We start from the raw sequence: 6,000 nt of genomic DNA, 5'->3' as shown, positions 1-6,000 counted from the left end.
GCCGATAATTATTTTTCGGCATAATTTCTTGTATATAGACCTCACAGGATCCAGTGTGGAACCAGTGAAAAGTGTCGACTTTTTCCGCCAAAATGAAATTATACGTTTCTTATGCATTGTGTCTATGGGTGTAATGCAGGCTAAGCACGCTTTAAGTTTTTGTCCGCCAATCTTGAGCATTATGGTTCGTGATAAGTGACCCCATAGAACTGTTATATTCGCGGTCACAAACTAAAGGTGCCACCGTGCCTACAACGGGCTACGTGTCATTCGTAATTAGAATAAGCATCCATAAAACGATTGGGAGCTTCATAGATGGACGTCCCTGTCCGTCTACAGAATCCTACAGAACCTGCAGAATGTCTTAAACCAAAATCAGCAAGAAACACAGACATTGTGTTGGTCTTGAGTTGATACCTCAAGCAATTCTTCACTTCAGTGTTGCTCGTGTGAGTAAATGAAATAAATTTAGGCACTTCACTCTTCTATTATGTTGTGGCAACAAACAGGACTCTTGGATTCGCTGAAGCTCGGAAGACGAGCAATATATAGTATCTGTACTATCTGTTTTAGGAACAAAATGGACAGTTCCTTTCTGAGTGTGCTTTTTGGACTTCGGTTCTGGAGAGTTTTCATATTTTTGTCTGTTTGCTTTTCAAAACGCCACGCGCATTGTTCATTATGAAAAGTGCGGGGAACCAAAACCAAAAAAAGAACAGAAGAAGGAGGAAATAAAATGTGTGGTGCAAAAGGTTGGATGAAAGGCAGAAAGAAAAAAATGCTGATTTCCACCAGAAATGTGAGTTTTGTATTGTGGAGCGCCCGTCACGTCACAGACCCTTAGGTCCCAATGGTGCCATCGGACCGCTAAACCGTTAGTCCTGTTGGAAATGTCCCAAATTACGATAGTCCTATTGGCCTAATGGTTCCATTAAGATTAGCTCTGATGGATTTTGATCGGGACTCATGGTGACATACGTAAACCGACTGAAAATGAGAGCTAAAATCCTGACCAAAGACACGAGGATTCTCAACTTGATTTATCAGAAACAACAGAGCAATACTTTTAGTATCGCGGGACATGTAACTTCAGAAATAGCATTTTATTGAATAATGTACCAATTTGGGCCTGTTGGTCACACATAATAAGATCGCGCATAATAACATAATAAAATGTTGGGTTGAGGGCGCGTTATTGTTTGAGGAAGCGAGGCAGATCAGGTTGTTTGCAGATAATTGTGTTAGTTCGTGTTCAGTCTTTTATTCTGATAACATACATGAATTCCTTGAAAACACGGGCTAGAAACGTGGTTTTGGAGTGGCGCGACGTGCCGCTGGTGTGTTGTATAGCGTGTCGGATCATTAAACATTTGAGAGTGCAGTGCGTGCGTACTGTGTCGTCCTTATTGTTTTTAGCACTGTTTTAGCGATTTTATTAGCATTTTATTCCCATGTTGTACCTCACAAAATAGTTACATGGGAGGGCTTGTGCCTAAGTGTTCTAAGCCACACCAAAGCCCCACATTAAATATGATATTGAAACTTGCTGTCAGCATTTAACGGGCACTAAAAACAACCACTGAAATCTCTATACCTGTACTCTGTGTACCTACAATCGTACGTTCTCCTTTTTTGTCACTTGTTGTGTGCAACCATTTGACAGTGAAGCCGTAAAATGTGCTCTGGATTTTTTTAGGTATCGTTGCAATTCTATTATTTTGGACGAGCAGTTGCCTATACCGGGTTCGTCATGTAAGACTGACCAGAATTTTTATAAAAAAGATATGGGAGCAGCATAGATGTTGTTTTTGCATCTGAGTTCTATGGCCAGGCGGACATCCTCTGGAAGAGAGTATGTAACTACCAGATGACTAATTACCTGAAATTCATTCATTAAATTTTTAATTAAGGAATTTCGGGCAAGAGCGACATAGCAGGTTGAGAGACTATCCTCGTTGAACACCATTCCACGCTAAAATATCCATCCCCGAATTTTTGTATGCAAATGAGCCGAAACCGAAAAAGCGCGCTGAGAAGCGAATCACCCACGCCGACGGAGGTTTATCTGGACCGGAAAACAGTTTATCTGGCCAGCTGACCGGCACCTACTCCGATTATCTGCACCGCTCTAAATGACGTAGCCCTCTGACGTGAATTGAGCGCTGTACTCCCCGCGTTCCCGGTCGCCGGTTTCCCTTCATCTGTATATCAAACTTCGGGGATGGATATTTTAACGCACGTGCGGGTTTCAGGATTTGTTAAACGTGAAATGGTTTGCAACCAGGATAGTCCCGCAATCTGCCATGTCGCTTTTGCCCGAAATCCCCTAATTAAAAAGTTAATTAATGAATTTTAGTTAATTATCGTAGTTGCACACTTTCTTCGAGAGGATGTCCGCAGAACACAACTGCAAAAACAGCATCTATGCTGCTCTCATAGGGTTTTTATAAAAATTCTGGTCAGTCTTACGTGAAGCACCCTGCATATCTCAACCTCTGGTTCAACCAGGGTGGTTCAATAAGTAATCTTAAAACTTTAATTAAAATTACGAACTCTGTCGAGAACAATCTTGAGTAACAATGTGTGGTAGTTGGTATTGGCTATTCATCTCAAAGCAGCAATACAGGACAACGGCGACGAGTGGACGGGACTTCTCCTTTACTACAACTGAACGAAGGGTACAATAGCAACACGTATTTGTATGGGTATTTCACATGCGCCTGCTTACACTCAAACCAGTTCTTGACGGGGTTGATCAGTTACCGCTGCGCAGATAGTCCACTTCCGCTGTTATCAATTCTATCTAGGGTGCGCTTATGCATCTTTCCTTCGCGGCGATTTGTATTTGAAAAGATACGTATTTTTATTGTATACCTTTCGTTCAGTTGTAGTAAAGCAGTAGTCCCGTTCACTCGTCGTCCTTGTCCTGCGTTGCTCTTTGAGATGAATACTTATGCTTGGTATTCTTGCAAGGGTAGTACACCAGGGAGGAGTACCACTTTGTCATCCGTGTTCCTATCAGTGTTCCTTTCAACAACACCCACCATCGGATGAGGGCACAATATGGTGCTGCCTCCACGTTACTACGACAAGTTCATGAACGGGCGTGCAACTTTGCAAGCAGTGAGACAAACGTGCTCGACTTGGTCTTGGTCGTGCTCCACGACCTGGCCGTCCGCACTCTGCTGTAACGACTAAAACTGTTGGTGCCAGTGATGATCATATTCGCGAAGCTCGAAGCTAGATGCATCAGAGCTGGCCGAGGTATTGGGTCAGCCGAATTCATCATATGGGAGCAGCCCCAGTGTCCAGTGAATGGTGTCCACACGCGCGGGGGCCCTATTTCGAGCCACTGCCGAGCGCCACAGACAGTGTCGACAGATGAGCATCGGTAGGAAGCGATTACGACCATCCGGAGTGATACCTGGCATTTTTGGTATTCCCATGTTGCCTTCAACGTTAGCGCGCCAGCTTTGTTGACTGTCGTTACCAGAGCCGTAGCCGATGGGGGGGGGGGAGGCGAGAGGGGCAGCCGCCCTGAGCGTTGTGCACTACGAGAGTCCATAAAAATAGGTAGAAATAAATAGATAGAAATAGAGTGGAGAGAATCAACTTATTCGAAAATCAACGATGACGTGGCGAAGAAACCGTTCCGGAACACCCGAGTGACCAGCGCCCGCCATGTTGGTAGTTGGCACCCAGCAGTTGCAGAGATCGACGACAGGTGGCCAAGTAGTTGCAAGGCATCACACCAGATGGCGCCACTATCATAGCTCTATGCGAGAAAGACAGAACAAGATACTAGCGGCAGGAAAAAATGGCAACACTGCTGAACAAGTCTAGGCATGCGAGAGAAAAGGTCTAACCGCTACTGCTAAACAGCACTGAGAAAACAGTACACATCGGGGGAAAGGCGACCGGTTAGGCCTAACCAGAGCGTCACAACACTACGCAGCTAACCCAAGGCGGGAACCGCAAAACGCTAAACATGCCACAGCACGAACAAAAGGCTTGCTCAGTGCTAAACAAGTCTAAACATGCGCGTACGGCAAACATGTGAGAAAAGGCTTAACACGAGCGCAGTCAAACAACGCGCAAACATCGCCAAATCACTCATCGGTCACTGCTAAACATGCGCGTACGGGGCACGGCAAACATGCGAGAAAAGGAGCGCGGTAAAACAACGCGCAAATATCGCCAAATCACTCACCTTTTCTCCCGCAGCGACAGTGCGTCTGCTCCATCCGGCAGCCCGGCAGAAACTGAGCCGCGCGAGGACTGCGGAGCCACCGAGCTCTCGTCTGCTCTCCACGACAGCCAGCGAGCAAGTGACTGGGGCGCCACGCCACGACAGCTACAAGGTATATCTAAACAGGTAGCGCAACTCCCATAGGCCCCTGTGTCTTCAGAATGACGCCATGATAGAGAGGGTCAGCGCGATCCATCCGTTGAGCGGACTACTACGATTGTAAATAAATGACGTGAGGGATGACGTCAGCACTATGAATAATAAATAGTGCATAATTAGCCATGGCACGTTTACATTCACGCACTTTGTTTGCGTTGTATACCCTTTCCCTCACCCAAGCAACAACACCAGACGAGAATACAGAAAAATAAATCACATCAGGTTTAATTAAAGGGACGGTCTCGTACACCCTGGCCCATCCACAAAGCGTACCATTCGATTCCTCATTGCTGAAAACGTAATACTGTGAATTCGCTCGTCCAGAATCGCCACGGTTATTAAATAAACGAATTAAGTTGATAAGAATAGCGCCAGCACATTGAGATTTCTGTTGGCAACAGCGGTATCCGCTACGATGGCAGACCGCTTATTGGATGAACAAATCGTCTGCTCTCGCGCCTTTTTGCAGCGGTGAGAGCAGACGACTTCCAAAAGGTGCTCGAGGATCACGGCGACGGCAATAAATTTGCTGCATGTGGTCTGGTCAAACGAAAGACGCGTATTGTAAAATGTGGCCGAACAACAATGTCAATACGTCTCGCATCTTCATTTCGAGCGGGAGTTTACGTGGATGACTCCACCTAATAAAGGCAGTTGACGCTTATTTACTAATTTGTCTCGTATCGTTCGGTATTTTGAGCACTTCTAGTTCGTCTTAACTGCGAAAAGAATATTCCGTATGGAAGTGGTGGAAACGTAACCCGGGTGTATAACAACTCTTTTGTCGACGACAATGTGACGAAAGTGGATATATAGAAAAGCACCTGTTGGGAGTCAAATACTCGAAGCATCTTCAGCAAAAGGTCTGATTGTCACACGCATGCGTGTACTCCGCACGTTTCGTCCACGATGCATATGAGGTAAGAGACGTTCTGCGAGCACGATATGTATGGGACGGCGCCGAACGCAGCTCAAACTAAAAGATGTCGACCGTCACGCAGTCAACTGTTAGCGGCAACGGTGTCCAAAGAACTGGATACGCGCAGTATTGAAATGTAGGTATTACTTTGTTGATAATATCCAAAAGTGATGTCTACAGAAATTGTCGGCACCGCACGAAACGGCAGTGCCCGCGTACCTCGGTAGTATTGCGAGAAGGAAGTGCTTGATCCAGCAGGCTACATCAGTTTGTTTTGCATATAGCCTCTCTAAGGTATTATCCCTACCGGGGCAGTATATCGCCAAATTATGCTCAATAATGTTGTCTTGTACCCCTTCAGTAGCTGACACTAACTGATGAGAGTGGCACTCCTTCCTGTGCGAGAATCAGCACCTATTAATGGGTCACAAATATAACAACTCAAATTCGCAGGCTTCACAGCTCTATTTAATTCTTCCCTGCACATTGCTGATGTGAAAAAGTATTGGATAATATAAATATGTAAGTTATATCCACAAATCAGTGTTGTGATTATATTATGTTCAAGTAGTAAAAGACAAGACAACCTTGTTGACAGGACAGGACGACAGGTTGCTCAGAGCTTGCTGCTTGAACATCATTATGACTACCCGATACCAACAACCCAATTTCA

Source organism: Ornithodoros turicata, chromosome 6, assembly GCF_037126465.1.
Source record: "Ornithodoros turicata isolate Travis chromosome 6, ASM3712646v1, whole genome shotgun sequence".
In the NCBI taxonomy this organism is placed as follows: domain Eukaryota; kingdom Metazoa; phylum Arthropoda; class Arachnida; order Ixodida; family Argasidae; genus Ornithodoros; species Ornithodoros turicata.
Note: the sequence above shows the minus strand (reverse complement) of the source record.